General features: G+C 40.6%; 1 protein-coding gene across 1 annotated transcript in view; it reads right to left on the reverse strand.

Annotated features, from left to right (window-relative positions):
* Nucleotides 1–19,411, reverse strand: part of SLC35F4 (solute carrier family 35 member F4) — a 250,186-nt gene that overhangs the window by 134,244 nt on the left and 96,531 nt on the right. The gene's annotated exons all lie outside the window — the stretch shown is intronic.

Genomic DNA, 19,411 nt, shown 5'->3' on the forward strand with positions numbered 1-19,411 from the left:
GTAACTTTTCTTCAGTCTTTGGAGAGAGAACTGTATGTAACCTGTCCCAATATGCCTCTTCCTGTCTGCATGGGGCATAGAGATCTCAATAAATAACTACCCACAACTTGTTCTGGATTCCCTGAAAATATATGACATAGTAAATATTCCCCAGATATTTATCTTTTAAAATTTTAAATGAAATTATTATCACCAAAGAAGCTAAAACTCAAAATGTTTTAATTCAACCAGAAGAATTTCATCAAATTCAACATTTTTACAGTAATTTGAAAATCTTGTGGAATAAGTTGAAAATGCCTCGCTCCCTGTCCTTACATCATACTTTGGAGCAGGATGGACAGCAAACCTTGAGAGAATTTTGGACCTACTGACTCAGGGAGGAAAGGAGACACTGTGAAAGGAGAAAGGAGAGATGTTCATCCCCAAACGTATTCCAGCTCCTGGATCTCCTACATATCACCCCTGTCCCAGCTACAGGGAGGCCTGAGACACATGTCCTAGAGCACATGGCAAAAGTCTCTTGACTAAAAACGTCCTGTCCACCCAGTACTGACCTAAGTATTTCCATCTTTTCAAGTGTTGATTAGGATGGTGGTTCTCAGGCCCAGGACTCGAGAGGCACATCTCATTAGCTGTCTACTGTGTGTTCATGATTTTTCTGTGGGGCAACCCCAGTCTAAATATCAAACAAGATAATGGAAAGATTATAACCGAGGTCATCCATTGTACACAAATATGGGAGGTGACTTTTATTTTGGTTTGTTCTTAGGAGGAACTCTTCTGTGTGAATAATCTAAACTTGATAAAAATACCACTGTCTTTGCTAGGAACAGCTCTGAAAAATGGTAGCAATACAGGTATGCCTTATTTGACTTCTCCCTGTTTCATAATTTAGATCCACACGCTTCTGGTAGGTATCTATATTTATCCCATAAGTCTGTCAAAAAACACTGCAGCTGCAACTGTGAGTTTAGCCAACAGACACAAATAAGAGACCAGCACCCTTTTTAAAGGATTTCAAATTTCAGATCATAATGTCATTTTGCATGGAGACACATAAAAAGCTTTTCAGGATGCAGCTTGTGGTAGGGGCAGTGGTGACAGTCACAAGTGGAGTTGCTAAGGGAAAGCATTATATTTGAAGTAAAGGAGCAGTGCCTGGGTGGCTCAGTCGGTAAAGCATCTGACTCTTGATCAGCTCCGATCACGATCTCATGGTTCGTGAGTTCAAGCCCTGCATCGGGCTCTATGCTGACAGTGTGGAGCCTGCCTGGGATTCTCTCTCTCCCTCTCTCTCTCTGCCCCACCCCCCTCAAAAATAAATAAATAAACTTAAAAAGAATATTTTTCAATAAATAAAATAAAGGAGAAGAAGATTCCTCTTGGAAAGAGGACATTTTCCTTCTTAGATCCAAAGAAGGGAAGGCCTTGACAAGACAGAAGGGGTCATTTAGTGCAACCTCTTCATTTTACTGAGGAAAGAATGACAACCCGGAGTTTTAGGTCTGCTCAAAGACACACAACAGAGCCCAGGTGAGAACCTGAAACCAGAATCCCCAGGGGAGGGGGTCAAAGCTCTACTTTCTATAGCCTCTTCTTTAATAAATGGATATCAAGCCATGTTTTCATGTTTGGAAATAACACAGCAGTGGTTTCCACTAAACACCCCATGGCTATCATGAATAACTGTTTTTTTTAAATGTTTATTTATTTTTGAGACAGAGAGAGCATGAACAGGGGAGGGTCAGAGAGAGAGGGAGACACAGAATCTGAAGCAGGCTCCAGGCTCTGAGCTGTCAGCACAGAGCCCGACGCGGGGCTCGAACCCACAGACCATGAGATCATGACCTGAGCCGAAGTCGGAGGCTCAACCGACTGAGCCACCCAGGCTCCCTGAACAACTGTCATTTTTTTAACCACCAAGCACTATTTCCTAAAGTACAGTACTCTGATTTTTTTTTTTGTGGAGTCACCTATCTCCTCCTGGGAGGTCTTGATGGGAGGGTCCATCCAGACACCTGTCCCTCCACTGTACAAACTAAAAACAGACCCTGGAGTCTCTTTCGCCAGAGCATTTTTCTTCCACCCTACAGCAGCCAGCGGCAGACATATATTTGGGTCTAATGACTCTAGCAGCTGACCCAGCAGCCAAGACTGTCAGGCAGTCAGTTCCTGCTCCTGAGACTTAATACCTACGCTACCTAAGTCTGTGTTTTGAGCATTGCCTTCAGTCCAGATATTTTCCTATATCTTTGCAACAAAATCTCATTTATTTTAAGGTAGAGTCAGAATTGATTTCCATTACCTACAACCTGAAGCTTCTTGGAGGAAAAGAATGCAGAGGTCCGAGGGACAGAGAGATCCTAACTAATTCTGAGACTAGTTACATACATAGAAGGCATTCCTTTAATTGAACATCCCCACTTGTGGCAAAACAGAGAAAAGCTACAAGTCTGCTGAGATTTGGGTATAAATAGCTGATGAAGTTTCGATGTCATGCTGGCATTATCTTGGAGTTAAACTCATTGAACTTAGAGCCTTTTAGAAATTTAGAGAAAGTTTTGATTCCAAGCAAGATAAAATTTAAGAGGAGTTCTAAAGAAGGAACACACACAAGTCTGAGGCCAAGACACAAATTAAATTAAAATTTAAGAGTGACACCTGGGTGGCTTAGTCGGTTGAGCATCCGACTTCGGCTCAGGTCATGATCTCACAGTTCAAGAGTTCAAGCCCTGAGTTGGGCTCTGTGCTGACAGCTCAGAGCCTGGAGCCTACTTTACATCAGTGTCTCACTCTCTGTCTGCCCCTCCCCCACTCACACTCTGTCTCTCTGTCTCTCAAAAATGAATAAACATTAAAAAAATATTTTTAAATAAAATTTAAGAGATAACGGTAAGATCAGTGTGGAAAACATCTACAGCTAGATGTTTATTTTTAAATCTTTCTCTGTATTTATTTAAACTCAGATTTTAGAAGTCTTGTAATATTACATTTTCCTATTTTGAGCTTTAGTCTTTGAAAAAATAAGAGAGCGTGGACAAAATGGTAAAATAAGGAAGAAAAAATGTATCTCAGGTAAAAAGATCACCTCTATCTCGGTTACAGCCATGACTGAAGCATAATCGCCTCCTTGTGGTGGCATACTTTAATTGCAGGCTCCATTTCTCTGATGATTAACCCCATGAAATGCAATAAGCAAAGGCAGTAGAGTCATGATTTATATGTAAATTAGAAAAAAATTTATTTTATATGATCATAAAAGGTTTTTAGTTCCAAAGTGCTGTGAGAGTGAAAAATTCTGGTTGATGGTAATTAGGATAAGCTAAATGTTCAATCATATTTTACTCTGTGTGTCATATTCTTCATCCTAAGACTTGTAAATCAATGTGTTGAGCCAACAACTCTTGGGAAACTAGAAGTTGAGGCCTCCAGTTGTAGTAACCAGGCAGATGGCACTACAAATAGAGTTAAAGAGCTTCTGTCAGGGAAACAGGTTTTACAAGTTGGAATGAAGAAAACCCAAACTGAGCTAAATCGGGTTATGGGAATGCAATAAGGAATCCTTTTATCTTAGTTGTAAGGAAAATTTATCCACAAAAAGAATCACCCAGAATATCAGACATCAGAACATTCGTGCAAGCAGATAAAAGCCAACATGAATTTCTAACACATAAAAACCATTTTCACAGACTGCATGGAAAATAAAAAAACTTACTTCAAAATTCACATTGCCTTTTGAAAACAAGCCATCTGTTGTTTGTAGGAAAGGTGCTAGATTTTTGAAGAAAAGGATACGAAGTGAGTTTCAGAACCAAAGGTGACAGGAAGGGCACTGATTCATGTATAAACATGAAAATATGGAAAAAAAAAACCAACCTCCAGATTCCTAGAACATAGATAATTTGTCACGAGAAATTGCTAACACCAAGAGCTGCACTGCTTTGCTAGTGTTTAGCTTGGGCCTTGGTCCAACTGCCATATCATAGGTTTGTGTAGGCGATATCAGAAACCCTAACTCTTTGGCCTACTGATTTGGAAATTATGTACTTTGAAAAGGTGAGTTTAATATTAAGAAGTCAAGACAGAAATATTATGACGGGTTTTTAAAATACATTTCGGCTACAAGGGAGTGTCATTTAAAAAATTGAGGGCTCCTGGATGTCTCATTTAGTTGAGTGTCCAACTCTTGATTTCAGCTCAAGTCATTATCCCAGGATTGTGGGATAGAGTCCTACATCGAGCTCTATGCTAAACAGGGAGCCTGATTAAGATTTTCTCTCTCTCCTCTGCCCCTCTCCCCTGCTTGCACTTTCTCTCTCTTTCCCTCAAATAAAAAAAAAATGATCATGACTACTACTAATATCAGCTTACATATCCAAAGATAAGTAGAGATAGAGTCAATCAATAAATAAATTTAGAAATATCCAGGGAAACTTTTTTTGTTCGTTTGGCTTGTGGGGGGGAGGGCAGTCCAGCAGACACGAAGGAAGCAAGACTGAGCTTAGAGGCATATGTTGAAAAAACAAACATCTTACGCTTTCAGGGTGATGTGTATTTAAAAATAGTGGAATACTTTTTCCACTGATGTATAATAACATTAAGGGGAATTTTTCATATTATGATAAAAACACTGAATTTTAAACATTTTTAGCTTTTTAATTATGGAAAATTTCGAATGTATACAAAACTAGAGAGGACGGTATAATGAATTTTCAGGTGGCTTGTCAGCCACCTTCAGTGATTATCGATGCATGGCCTAGGTATGATATAACTCAGGATGTGGAAAGCAATCTCAATATGGTATAAAGGACATACTTTTAATTTATTTTCCAAAAGAACTGTTTTGCTTCACCCTATCCCATGGCTATCATCTGTATTTTTATTTTTATTTATTTATTTTTTAAAGTAGCAGAATTTTACTGAATATGCTGCAAGGAAGAGGCAGGACAGCAAAGGAGAGACTGTGGCAATGAGGCAGGGAAGTGAGGAGGTACCGGGAGGCCCGAAATTTCCCCTTTTTTTGGTAACTGTGCCTGATTGTAAGTAGCCCATTGGTTAGTTAGGGTCTACGGATATTTTGAGGTGGGTCGCCTCATAGGCCTGTCTGTACTCGGCCAGGGGTCACTGTGGGCCCTTTCTGCATTCCATCACTCAAACCTGCCTAAAAGCTCCTTCTCTGTCCCTCCGCGCGCCACCCCCCGCCCCCACCCGACAGACCGGCAATGACAAAGCTTTGGCATCTGGGCAGAGGTCTCATCTTTAGTAGCTTTGTAGAGATGTCCCTACCTAAACTTATCCCTCAGGGGTTCTGTATAGTTATAGACCACAGCATGGTATTAACGTGCTGATAAGGCAATTTGAGGGAAATTTCCCGGTGGCCCCGTCCACAGGATTTAGGGCTGGAATCCCTGTTGAAACATCACTTGTACAAAGAACTGTTGGATTCACTGAGATACGTAGGAACGCATTTACCCACAGATCAAGAGGGCAGCTGGATTCACGGGAACAGAAGAAAAGGGGCAGAGGCCAAAAGAAGCAAGGCGAGACAGCCAGGGCCAGGAAATGGTCCCCACTGAGGGCGTAAGGTGTGTGAACTGGCCCTGGGCTAGCCTCTGCTGCCAGCTGCACCACACATCGGGAACAATCCTCTGGGGGGTCGGAATGAGAAAGCAGAGGAAAGGGGTCCTTGGCCCTCACAGGCATGGAGAATCCAAACTGTTCTCCCTCAGACCACACCAGACAGCCGCCTTGGCCAAGGATCTCCAGTCATCTGGGAAGTACTGGGGCCGAAAAGAGAAAGGAGAGAGAGAGAGAGAGAGAGAGAGAGAGAGAAGGATTCCTCTGAAGGGCAAAAAGGTTGAGCTGGCTGCCTCTGGGTTTCGGACCCTCACCTGGGAGTAACCTCAGCTGGAGGTCGTCAGTTCCCCAAGGAGTACTAGAGTCAGTCCACCAAGGGAAAGTGCGAGAGATTCCCAGAGAATCTGGGGAGAGCCCCCGACTGGCAAAGCTCCTCATGTGGAGTTCCCCTAAATGTGTGTGGGGGGCGCACAAAGTCTCCCCGCGTGGGGCCACCAAATGTGGTGTCTCTCCTGATCAGATGGGGCCCCAAATGTGGGGAGACGATGGGGTGGAAGCCAGGGGTGCTGGCGGTAAAAGGATTCACCCAGGACAGAATGAAGGAGATAGAAGTTTACTGAATACACTCCAAGGGAGGGCCAGGAAGGACAGCAAAGGAAAGAGAGCCTATCATCTGCGTTTTTAAAACTAGATACTATTTATAGAACCAAAGCACAAGTTGAAAGAAACTTACAGATCATTATCTAGTCAACCACATTCCCATGCAACTCAAGTACCCTGACCCACGATCCTCATACAGTGTAAGGAAAGTCTTTCTAGAAACAGTAAGACTCATTTAAAATTCAGGAAGGCTGCCTTATGAGACCGTGGATACCCCATCCCTGGAAAGGTTGAGATACAACCTTAAGCAACGACTTAATAGCATGGTAGAGTAAGAATGCATGTGTGGGGGACACACTTGAGTCTGAATCTTGACTTTGCCACTTGGCACTTCCTGCCCTCTCCTCTGAGCCTCAATCCTTCCATCACAGGGTTGCTATTAGAATCCAATGAGGTAACATAAATCACATGCCCAGCACACAGGAGATACTTGATAGACATCTCTTTCATCGCCCTTTACTCCCCAAATCAGATCCACATAATGACAGAGAAAACATGCAAACATGTAAGAGTATTTCACTAAATGAAGTCACATCCATGTATCAACTTTCAGTCACTGTCTTATTTTGGGATAGCAGTAACTGAAACACTAAATTGAGTTTTTCTCATGGCTAGACTTTTCCCTAGACGATCCACATGTAAAGAGTATACATGGAAAACACAGTGCTTTCATATCAGTATATTAAGCTGGGACGACATAGGGCAAATCACTCCGGAGATTTACAGCAATAAAAGCTAAACCAGTTTTTTTTTTTTTTTCCTTCAGTCACATTCTTATGCTATAGAGAAAATATCAGATTTGGAAAAAGAAACGCTTTGGACAAAAGGAGGAGAACTGTATTAAAAGGAAATGGAAAAAAATCTCAAAGCAGATAAATTCTTAATTACCCTTTTTGTCACTATCTTAATACCCAGCTCCAATGGTATAGTATTTCAAATTAACGACCCCTAGATGGTTTCATTACCTGTGAACCTTCAGAATAAAGTAAGTCCCCACGTAACCCTGTGCCCATAATCAGCATCTCTCTGAGGAGTGGCTGGCTCTCTCTGCCTTCTAGTACTCACTCCCAGTGTGGAAAATTTCTAACAGCTACATGAGATATCATTATTACTCCATATGGAACCAATGTGTGTGTGTGTGTGTGTGTGTGTGTGTGTGTGTGTGTGTGTGTGTTTAAAGATTCTTTCCTAGAAATACCTGCCATATGACAAGTACTGATGTTTGTGACATAGCAATACAATATGCTGGGGCATTTGAGGATCTCTGGATTTGATTTCTCATATATGGTGCATAGGGCTTTAGTGGCTTGATTGCAGTTGTTTTTCTTCCTGAATATTGTGCTCTGCTGTCAGAAATGCTACAGGCGTCAGAGCAAAGATGATTCTATTTTTAAAGACTACATATTAAAATCATTTATTGAGAATGGTTCAGTTAGCCTATGATGCATAACAGTTCAACCCAAAACTTGTCGGCTTACAACAACAATGCTTTATTTTGTCTCACGGTACCACGGCTTAGCTGAGCAGTTCCTCTGCTGGTTTCGCCTGAGCTCATTCCTGCAGCTGCGTTCGGCAGGAGAGTTGGCAGGGCCAGAAGGTTCCAGACAACTCACTTACGTCCAGCAGTTGATGCTGACTGTAGTCCAGGGTGCCTCAGTTCTCTACTACTGACCCTCTCATCCTCCAGTAGGCCAGCCTGGCTTTCCTACATCACCATCTCAGGGCAGTGTCTTTGTCCTAAACACTCTAAGCAGAAAGTGCAAGGCCTCTTAAGGCCTTGGAAGTTATATAACATTGTTGTCATTGCATTCTACTGATCAAAACCAAAGACCAGCCCTTACTCAAAGTATGGGAAAATACACCCCACCTCTTAATGGCAGAGGTGGCAAAGTCACACCACAGAAAAGTTGGGGACGAAATGTTACAGCCAGCATTGAAAACAATCAGCCACAGAGGGTTCTAAGCAATGTTATCAAATGAAGTGCATTGCCTTTCTCAGAACTAAGCTTGCCCTCCCTAAAACTTGAGCGTAGCACAATGCCTTTGGCTGTAATTTCCTAAGAATCAGAATCTAAGCCTTTGCCTAGAATTGCAACACCTCTCTCAGTGTTCTGGCTGCATTAATAATCCATTTGTCCCCAGGGAGGAGCCAAGATGGCAGAAGAGCATGGAAGTTTTTTGTGTGTCTCACATTCATGAAATACACCCAGACCCCCACTAAACCATCCTACACGCCTAGAAAACCGATTGGAGGATTAACACGATAATCTGCACAACCTGAACGACAGAATTCAGCAGGTACGTGGCACCGAGAGGTGAACTTGGGGAGCGAGAAGGCATGGGAAGGGAGGTGCTTCTGTGAGCAGAGAGAGGACGGAGACTGGGTAGGGGAGAATACAGGAAAAGCACCCCTCCCCAAAAGCAGCTGGAGAGAAAGTGGAAAGTTGGAAACAGCCACAGGGACTAAACTAAAAAGGGAGAAAGGAGAAAGGAGAGGGTTTACATTCCATTAAGACTGTAAACAAGGGGAGCGCAAAGTCTGCAACTCCGCAGCTCGATACCTGGTGGTGCTCTGGTGGGAAGGGCGAATCCCCAGGAAGTGAGTGGGGTCCGGGTGGTTCTCGGGCCACAAGGGGAAAAGCAGTTCCACTGCTGGAAGGACATTTGGTAGAGACTGTTGAAACCACTTGGTCCTAGCAGACCCCAGAAAATGGCCACATTCTCTGGTGCTGGAACAAGGTCATTAAGGGTGAAGCCTGGTGCCAGATGTGTGTTGTGATTTTCCATAATCCCTGAAAAGCTGCTGCTACACTATCTCGTGAACTTTTTCTGGGGCAGGCTGGCACCTGGCCGCAGTCTCAGGGCACCAGAAGAAGCAGGGTCCAGCAAGCGTTCCTGGGTGCGGCCGATATTCGGCCATTGCTGGGTGAGACCCTCCTGCAGAGGGGCGGAACGGGTCAAAGCCGCAGTCCTTCAGAAGTAAGGGGCCAGGGAAAACAGGAGCATCTGAGACAAAACTCGGGAGAGAGGTACTGCCTGGGGCCTGGTCACGGACAATGAAAAAGTAGGGAGTGGACGGAAGCTGAAGACAGAGGACGGGTGCGCAACTGCCAATCCAGGAGAACAGAGTTCCGATACTAGAGACTGGGTAGCTGCGTGGCACCATTTTCACCGCTCCCGCGCATGTGCATATGCACCTACGAGCACCACATTACCCCACCCCAGTATGCTAGCAGCGCCATCTAGTGGAGAGCGGAGCCATTACAATGAGCCCCGCCCAAATGGGCCAACCTCGCTCTTCAAGAACACAAGTCTCACTGCCTGCTTAGTTTATGGACTATAAAGCGCTACATAAACTGACTTCTAGGGGAAAATGAAGTAATTTCAGTCCTACTTCAATATGTTAGCAGGTCCATCTATTCAATTTTCTTCTTTTTTTTTTCTCTTTTACACTTCTTTTGTTTTTCTTGATACAGAAAGAGGAAAAAATCATTTTTATTTTCAATTTTTATTAAAAATATTTTTAATTTTTATTACTATATTTTTTACTTTTGTGTGAATTTTTTCAAATTCTATTTTACCTCCATTTTATTTTAGTCTACTTCAGTGTATACACCTTTTCAATTTTTCAAACAATTTCCTTTTTTTTTCTCTTTTTCTTTTCTTTTTCTTGAACGCAAAAAGGAAAAAAATTCATTTTTATTTTTAATTTTTATTAAAATATTTTATTTAGTTTTTTTCTACTATATTCTTTACATTTGTGTATATTTTTTCAAATTCTATTTTACTCCCATCATCTCATTTTAGTCTATTCAGTGCATTCATTTTTTCAAATTCTCAAATGATTTCCTTTTTTTTTCTCCCCCCCCCTTTTCTTCTCTAATCTGTCAAACCACTTTCAACACCCAGACCAAAACTCAACTAGGATCTAGCATCATTTATTCGATTTGTGTGTGTTTAATTTTTTAATTTTAATATTTTTTTAATTTTAATTTTAATTTTTATACCTCATTAATTCCTTTTCTCCCTTCAAAATGACAAAACAAAGGAATTCACCCCAAAAGAAAGAGCACAAAGAAACAACAGCCAGGGATTTAACTGACACAGATACAAGCAAGATGTGTGAACCAGAATTTAGAATCATGATAATAAGAATACTAGCTGGAGTCTAAAATAGATTAGAAGCCCTTTCTGCAGAGATAAAAGAAGTAAAAAATAGCCAGAATGAAATTAAAAATGCTATAACTGAGCTACAATCACGGATGGATGCAGCGGTGGCAAGGATGGACGAGGCAGAACAGAGAATCAGTGACATATAGGACAAACTTATGGAGAATAATGAAGCAGAAAAAAAGAGGGAGATTAAGGCAAAAGAGCACGATTTAAGAATTAGAGAAATCAGTGACTCATTAAAAACAACCAACATCAGAATCACAGGGGTCCCAGAAGAGGAAGAGAGAGAAATAGGGGTAGAAGGGTTATGTGAGCAAATCATAGCAGAAAACTTTCCTAACCTGGGGAAAAACACAGACATCAAAATCCAGGAAGCACAGAGGACCCCCATTAGATTCAACAAAAACCAACCATCAACAAGGCATATCATAGTCAACTTCACAAAATACTCGGCAAGGAGAGAATCATGAAAGAAGCAAGGGAAAAAGTCCCTAACCTTCAAGGGAAGACAGATCAGGTTGGCAGCAGACCTATCCACAGAAACTTGGCAGGCCAGAAAGGAGTGGCAGGATATATTCAGTGTGCTGAATCAGAAAAATATGCAGCCAAGAATTCTTTATCCAGCAAGGCTGTCACTCAAAATAGAAGAAGAGATAAAAGTTTCCCAGACAAACAAAAAGTAAAGAAGTTTATGACCACTAAACCAGCCCTGCAAGAAATTTTAAGGGGGAATCTCTGAGGGGAGAAAAGATGAAAAATATATATATATATATATATATATATATATATAATATTCCAAATATATATATACATATATACATACATATATATACACCAAAAGCAACAAAGATTAGAAAGGGCCAGAGAACACCACCAGAAACTCCAACTCTACAAGCATCATAATGGCAGTAAATTCATATCTTTCAGTACTCACTCTAAACGTCAATAGACTCAATGCTCCAATCAAAAGACAGGGTAACAGAATGGGTAAGAAAACAAGATCCATCTATATGCTGTTTACAAGAGACCCACTTTAGACCTAAGACACCTTCAGATTGAAAATATGCGGATGGAGAACCATCTATCATGCTAATGGTCAACAAAAGAAAGCCAGAGTAGCCATACTTATATCAGACAATCTAGATTTTAAAAAGACTGTATCAAGAGATGCAGAAGGGCATTTTATCATAATCAAGGGGTCTATCCACCAAAACCTAACAATTGTAAACATTTATGTGCCAAATGTGAGAGCACCCAAATATATAAATCAATCACAAACATAAAGAAACTCATTGATGGTAATACCATAATAGTAGGAGACTTCAACACCCCACTCACAGCAATGGGCACATCATCTAATCAGAAAATCAACAAGGAAACAATGGCTTTGAATGACACACTGGACCAGATGGACTTAACAGATACATTCAAAACATTTCATCCAAAAGCAGCAAAATATACATTCTTCTCCAGTGCACATGGAACATTCTCCAGAATAGACTATATACTGGGATGCAAATCAGACCTAAGTAAGTACAAAAAGATTGAGATCATACCATGCAAATTTCAGACCACAACGCTATGAAACTCGAAATCAAACAGAAGAATAAATTTGGAAAGGTAACAAATACTTGGAGACTGAAGAACATCCTAGTAAAGAATGAATGGGTTAACCAACAGTTAAAGAAGAAATTAGAAAGTTCATGGAAGTCAATGAAAATGATAACACCACAACCCAAAACCCTGGCAAAGGTGGTCATAAGAGGAAAGTATATAGCAATCCAGGCCTTCCTAAAGAAGGAAGAAAGATCTCAGATCCACAACCTAACCTTACGTCTTAAAGAGCCGGAAAAAGAACAGCAAATAAAACCCAAAACCAGCAGAAGACAGGAAATAATAAAGAGTAGAGCAGAAATTAATGCTATTGAAACCAAAAAAACAGTAGAACAGATCAATGAAACCAGAAGATGGTTCTTTGAAAGAATTAACAAAATTGATAAACCACTAGCCAGTTTGATCAAAAAGAAAAAGGAAAGGACCCAAATAACGAAAATCAAGAATCAAAGAGGAGAGATCACAACCAACACAGCAGAAATAAAAACAACAGTAAGAGAATATTATGAGCAATTATATGCCAATAAAATGGGCAATCTGGAAGAAAGGGACAAATTCCTAGAAACATATACACTACCAAAACTGAAACAGAAAGAAATAGAAAATTTGCACAGACCCATAACCAGTAAGAAATCAAATTAGAAACCAAAAATATCCCAAAAAACAAAAGTCCAGGGCCAGATGGTTTTCCAGGGGAATTCTACCAAACATTTAAGGAAGAGTTAACACCTATTCTCTTGAGGCTGTTCCAAAAAACAGAAATGGAAGGAAAACTTCCAAACTCTATGAAGCCAGCATTACCTTGATTCCAAAACCAGACAGGGATCCCACTAAAAAGGAGAACTATTGACCAATTTCCCTGATAAACATGGATGCAAAACTCCTCAACAAAATATTAGCCAACCAGATCCAACAATACATTAAAAAAATTCACCATGACCAAGTGGCATTTATACCTGGGACGCAGGGCTGGTTCAATATCTGCAAAACAATTAACGTGATTCATCACATCAATAAAAGAAAGGACAAGAACCATATGATCCTCTCAATAGATGCAGAGAAACCATTTGACAAAATACAGCATTCCTTATTGATAAAAACCCTCAAGAAAGTAGGGATAGAAGGAGCATACCTGGAGACCATAAAAGCCATATCCGAACAACCCAACACTAATATCATCCTCAATGGAGAAAAACTGAGAGCTTTCCCCCTAAAGTCAGGAACAAGACAGGGATGTCCACTCTCACCACTGTTATTCAACATAGTATTGGAAGTCTTAGCCTCCGCAATCAGACAACACAAAGAAAAAAAAGGCATTCAAAACGCCCAGGAGGAGGTCAAAGTTTCACTCTTCGCAGATGACATGATACTCTATATGGAAAACCCAAAAGATTCCACCAAAAAACTGCTAGAATTGATTCATGAATTCAGCAAAGTTGTAAGATATAAAATGAACGCACAGAAATCAGTTGCATTCCTATACGGCAACAATGAAGCGACATAAAGAGAAATCAAGGAATTGATCCCATTTACAGTTGCACAAAAAACCATAAAATACCTAGGAATAAATCTAACCAAAGAGGTAAAATATCTACACAATGAAAAGTATAGAAAGCTTATGAAAGAAGTTGAAGAAGACACAAAAAAATGGAAAAAGATTCCATGCTCCTGAATAACAACAAATATTGTTAAAATGTCAATACTACCCAAGGCAATCTACATATTCAATGCAATCCCTATCAAAATAACACCAGCATTCTTTACAGAGCTAGAACAAACAATCCTAAAATTTGTATGGAACCAGAAAAGACCCTGAATAGCCAAAGCAATCTTGGAAAAGAAGACCAAAGCAGGAGGCGTCACAATTCCAGACTTCAAGCTATACTACAAAGCTGTAATCATCAAGACAGCATGGTACTGGCACAAAAACAGAGACTCAGATCAATGGAACAGAATAGAGAACCCAGAAATGGACCCACAAACGTATGGCCAACTACTCTTTGACAAAGCAGGAAAGAATATCCAATGGAATAAAGACAGTCTCTTCAGCAAGTGGTGCTGGGAAAACTGGACAGTGACATGCAGAAGAATGAATCTGGACCACTTTCTTACACCATAGACAAAAAGAAACTCAAAATGGGCGAAAGACCTCAATGAAAGACAGGAAGCCATCAAAATCCTCAAGGAGAAAGCAGGCAAAAACCTCTTTGATCTTGGCCTCAGCAACTTCTTACTCAACATGTCTCTGGAGGCAAGGGAAACAAAGGCAAAAATGAACTACTGGGACCTCATCAAAATAAAAAGCTTCTGCACAGCAAAGGCAACAATCAGCAAAACTAAAAGGCAACTGACAGAATGGGAGATGATATTTGCAAACGACATGTCAGATAAAGGGTTAGTATCCAAAATCTATAAAGAACTTATCAAACTCAACACCCAAAAAACAAATAATCCAGTTGAAGAAATGGGCAAAAGACATGAATAGACACTTCTCCAAAGAACACATCCAGATGGCCAACCAACACATGAAAAAATGCTCAACATCACTCATCAGGGAAATACAAATCAAAACCACAATGAGATACCACCTTACACCTGTCAGAATGGCTAACATTAACAACTCAGGCAACAACAGATGTTGGTGAGGATGCAGAGAAAGAGGATCTCTTTGGCGCTGTTTGTTGGTGGAAAAGCAAACTGGAGCAGCCACTCTGGAAAACAGTATAGAGGTTCCTCAAAAAATAAAAATAGAACTACCCTACGACCCAGCAATTGCACTACTAGACATTTATCCACAGGATACAGGTGTGCTGTTTCAAAGGGACACATGCACCCCCACGTTTATAGCAGCACTATCAACAATAGCCGAAGTATGGAAAGAGTCCAAATGTCCATCAATGGATGAATGGATAAAGAAGATGTGAGATACACACACACACACACACACACACACACACAATGGAGTATTATTCGGCAATCCAAAAGAAAGAAATCTTGACATTTGCAAGTGCGTGGATGGAACTGGAGGGTATTACGCTAAGTGAAATTAGTCAGAGAAAGACAAAAATCATATGACTTCACTCATATGAGGACTTTAAGAGACAAAACAGATGAACGTAAGGGAAAGGAAACAAAAATAATATAAAAACAGGGAGGGGGACACAACAGAAGAGACTCACAAATATGGAGAACAAACTGAGGGTTACTGGAGGGGTTGTGGGAGGGGGGATGGGCTAAATGGGTAAGAGGCATTAAGAAGTCTACTCCTGAAATCACTGTTGCACTATATGCTAACTAATTTGGATGTAAATTTTAAAAAATAAAAAAAGAAAAAAGAAAAAAAATAATCTGTTTGTCCCACCTGCAAGTATAAGTTTGAGGAAGAAAATGAAAGTTTTGTGTGTTTTTTTCCACCACAGTTAACAATTTTTTTCTCCAAATGGGAAGAATACTGTAGAGAAACAAAGTTTAACCACTTACAAGAGAAGCAAATGCCATGCTTGGGGAGTCCAGGCAGTAAAATCTTTGAGACCCTCAGGTGGAGAACTTAATCGGGATGGCACAGTGGCCATCCGTGCACCCCCAGGATGTGGCTGTGAGCACAGGGCAGCCTTCCCTGCATGCAACATGCCTCAACAAAAGCCAAGAAGCAACTGAATACCAACAACTGGGTGTGGATCATGCCTGGACTGGTACTCAGAAACCTGGAGCTCTGAATTCTCTGACTACTAGTTGTTATCAGACCGTGAACCTGACTCTTGTGTCTCTCTCTGCCTGACATTATTGCAATTGCCCACAGGATATGCAGAGAGCATTTTAGATGTCTCTGATAAGATAAAATGGAAAAATACCAGAGTATTATTTTTCCCCCAATTTTGACTACTGCTAATCAGTGGGACATTTAAAGAAACTAGAGTGCAAACAGGAACTTGCTCTAAGTTTTATAATATTTCATTTGGAAAAAAAAATACATAACCATCAAGTTATTATAAGGCTTTGAGAGCCAAAACTTAGTTTCACTGTCATCAGAGTAAACTATAGTGACGAACACTATATAGATTTATTTCCTATAAATCAATGACCAGTATTTTCATTCTTAAAAGATTTTACAGACTATATTATGAGGTGATTTTATGGACTATATTACTTGGTATTTTTGCTAGTTTGTGAATTAGATTCACATTTTGCTCCAGTAAGAGATACAAGAATATGGCATCTGTGTGTGTGTGTGTGTGTGTGTGTGTGTGTGTGTGTGTGTGTGTGTGTGTAAAAGAAAGAGAGAGACAGAGACAGATAGAGACAGACACACACACAGATCTCATTCATTTTTGCTACGTCAGGCACCTTTAAAGGAAAAATTCCACCTAATGTCCAAAGCAATACGTGCTTCTATTGACTGTCTGACTGCCGGTCTTCCAAATAGGTTAGCGTCCATGATAGGAATACCTGGGATGATATATCACAACTATAGATCTTGTTTCTTTCAACTTACTCCCTATTCTGCACCTGCTCAGATCCATCCATTTATGTTCTTACTTTCTTTTGAAGGTTAACTGATGACAAATATTTTATTACTTTGAAAGAATATAAGCTCTACCATTGTCTTTTGACTACAGACTGTGAATTATGGCACTTAAAGGACATACAGTGTCCAAAAGTGTGAACACATAACAGGGAAGGAGTTAATGGCAAGGTTGCAGCAATGGTAAAATGACCCAGGTAGCTGTCAGAGGTCAAATGCACGAGCTGTGGACGGCAGTACTTGCCAAAGGCTTCCAGTTTTAGAATACTCAAGTTCAGACCTCAGATTCTGACGTATAATCCTCCCTCTAGACTCACCGCTGGTACCATAATGCACATTTTGACTGTAAGCCATGCTACGTTGGACTTTCTCAAAGAATGATGAAATGCTAACAGCTCCAACAGAATGTAGCAGTACAATGAGAACAAAACCACACACGAACAGAAGCTTGGCACCCACTGCCTGTAAGGGCAGAGCAGTTGAATTAATCTTTTCCAAATGCAACTAATTGGATCTTCAACTCCAAAGTAAATAGAGATAAGGCATATTAGATTACAGTATTCGTAAGTGAGGAAGGATCAGCAAGTACTAGGCATAGCTGGAAAAAAGAAATTACATTAGGACAAAGATTTAAACATGCTAAACTTTGGTCAAGGAAAAAATATATAAGTAATTTCCATTTAAAACATTCTTATAAGTGTCCTAATTATGTCTACAAGTGTAGGTTTAGTAATCTAGGAAGTTAATTTCCCAGTCCAGAAATGCTGGTACATCCCTACCTTGGAGTATATTCGGATCTCTTTGACTCCAGAGGGATAGGTACCACCTCACATGCACTCACTGATTTCACAAAATTTTGTTGATCTTCTTTCTTTCTTTCTTTCTTTCTTTCTTTCTTTCTTTCTTTCTTTCTTTCTTTCTTTCTTTCTTTCTTAATCTTATTTATTTTGAGAGAGAGAGAGAACTAGCAGGGGCGGAGCAGAGAGAGAGGGAGACAGAGAATCTCAAGGAGGCTCTGCGTCATCAGCACAGAGCCCAATGTGGGGCTCGATCTCACAAACCGTGTGATCATGATCTGAGCTGAAACCAAGAGTCGGAAGCTCAACCAACTGTACCCAGGCACCCCTGTCAACCTCCTCTTTTTATGGTCCACATCCATCTCAGCATCTATCAAAATCTCAGCAAAATGGCCTCTATCCTAGAAAGAGAAGTCATCAATTCTACCATTGCTAAGACAGACTTGCCTCTAAGCCAAGTCTACCTGGGTCTCCATCCCTTTCTATTTTCATGGACTTCCTGTACCTTGACTACCTGGATGTCAGCCTCCATCCACTTCTTCCTCCATTTGATTCTACTTCCCCGTTGTATGTGGGTTCTTGTTGGACCGAGGGCCTGGCTATCTTCCCTAGCTGGGCCCTGCAACCTACTATTCTGGTAGTACTATTCATGGCTGCCCATGTTCAGAGGTAGATTATTTCATGCAAAGATGTTTGGGGGGGGGGGGGAATTAACAGGCAAATTTAATTAACCTGATTTTCAACCAAATTAACTTTTGTTTTGTTTATTTCTCAAAATCATTGGAAGTCTGCCTAACCCCACTAGATTTACCATTCCAAATTCATTACAGGCTTTGTTTCATAAATGTTTGAATTTTCATAGTTTTTTAAGCTGTCATTGTTGTAATTCAGAAGTCTCCTAGTTGTGTTCTAGAAGCTTTCCTCCAGATTGGAAACAAAGAAACAACTCTTACCCTCACTTTGCAACTTGTAAAAAGAAAACAGTCCAAGTTTCCTTTGTAATCATTTCACTGATGGTGGCCAAGCTTCGTGTTTGTGACATCCTATCTCTTCCTATACAAAAACTGTCCTGGGAACAGTCAGGCTTATGCACTGTGCTAGGAGATGGGGCTTCTGGCTTCTGAGAATAGGACTGGGGAACAGTCTTGGGACAGAGTTCTCAGGGTGCCTCCAGGTATAATGCAATCCTTTATACTTGTAGGTGTTATAAAATCTCCACGAGACACCCCACCACCATCCGCCAGAGGATCCCACATTTGAGAAGCTCATAACAGGACTCTTAAGGACTTGGGGGGCAGAAGGATCCCCAGCACATGAAGATTTAGCACTTTGCTAATTACTTTTCTCTTTCCCTTGCCTATTGGAAGAGTTCTTTATGTGGTAAGAGTAAAACAATGCAGCACTGGTTTGGGGAATTATTTATTCTTAACCACATGATTCCTAGGTCTAACTGGTAAGTGCATGGTTTCCACAAGCAGTTTTGGGCTCTGTGCCCCAGAACCCATCGTAGTGTCAAATGCCATAATAAGTGAAAAGCCAGAATCCAGAGATCCTCCCTTCCTGGATCCCATTGTCCCCCTGTGGGTTGTGCTGCAAAATGAGCCCCACAGCGATGCACGAGGAGTGAGATTTAGTGGCAGCAGTGTGGGGTCTCAGCTTAGGCCTGGGCTAGAAGCCTGCCTATGCCATTTATTACAATCCTCAACTGCACTGAATTTCCTCATCTATAAGTCAGAGGTAATAATTCCTACCTGACAGGTTTGGTGTGACAAGAAAATAATCGATACAGGGCATCCTAGCACAGAGAATGCGCCCAGTAAATGGTAGCTATCGTTATTTTTCATTTAAAACGTAAGATAATGATAACTTGACTCCTGTGAGACTATCATACCTATTTGGGATAATTTATTAAGAGCCACAGAACTCTAGCTTTTAAGAGATTAAGAAAAACTATGATTACTAGCCATATATTGCATTTTCCAAGTACTTACTGACATAATTTGGGCCATTTATTTCAGGACTGGAAGTTATTTAATTGTTGTTTTTCTATTTTTCCAGTAGCATGCAT

This window comes from Leopardus geoffroyi, chromosome B3 (genome assembly GCF_018350155.1).
Source record: "Leopardus geoffroyi isolate Oge1 chromosome B3, O.geoffroyi_Oge1_pat1.0, whole genome shotgun sequence".
Taxonomy (NCBI): Eukaryota; Metazoa; Chordata; class Mammalia; order Carnivora; family Felidae; genus Leopardus; species Leopardus geoffroyi.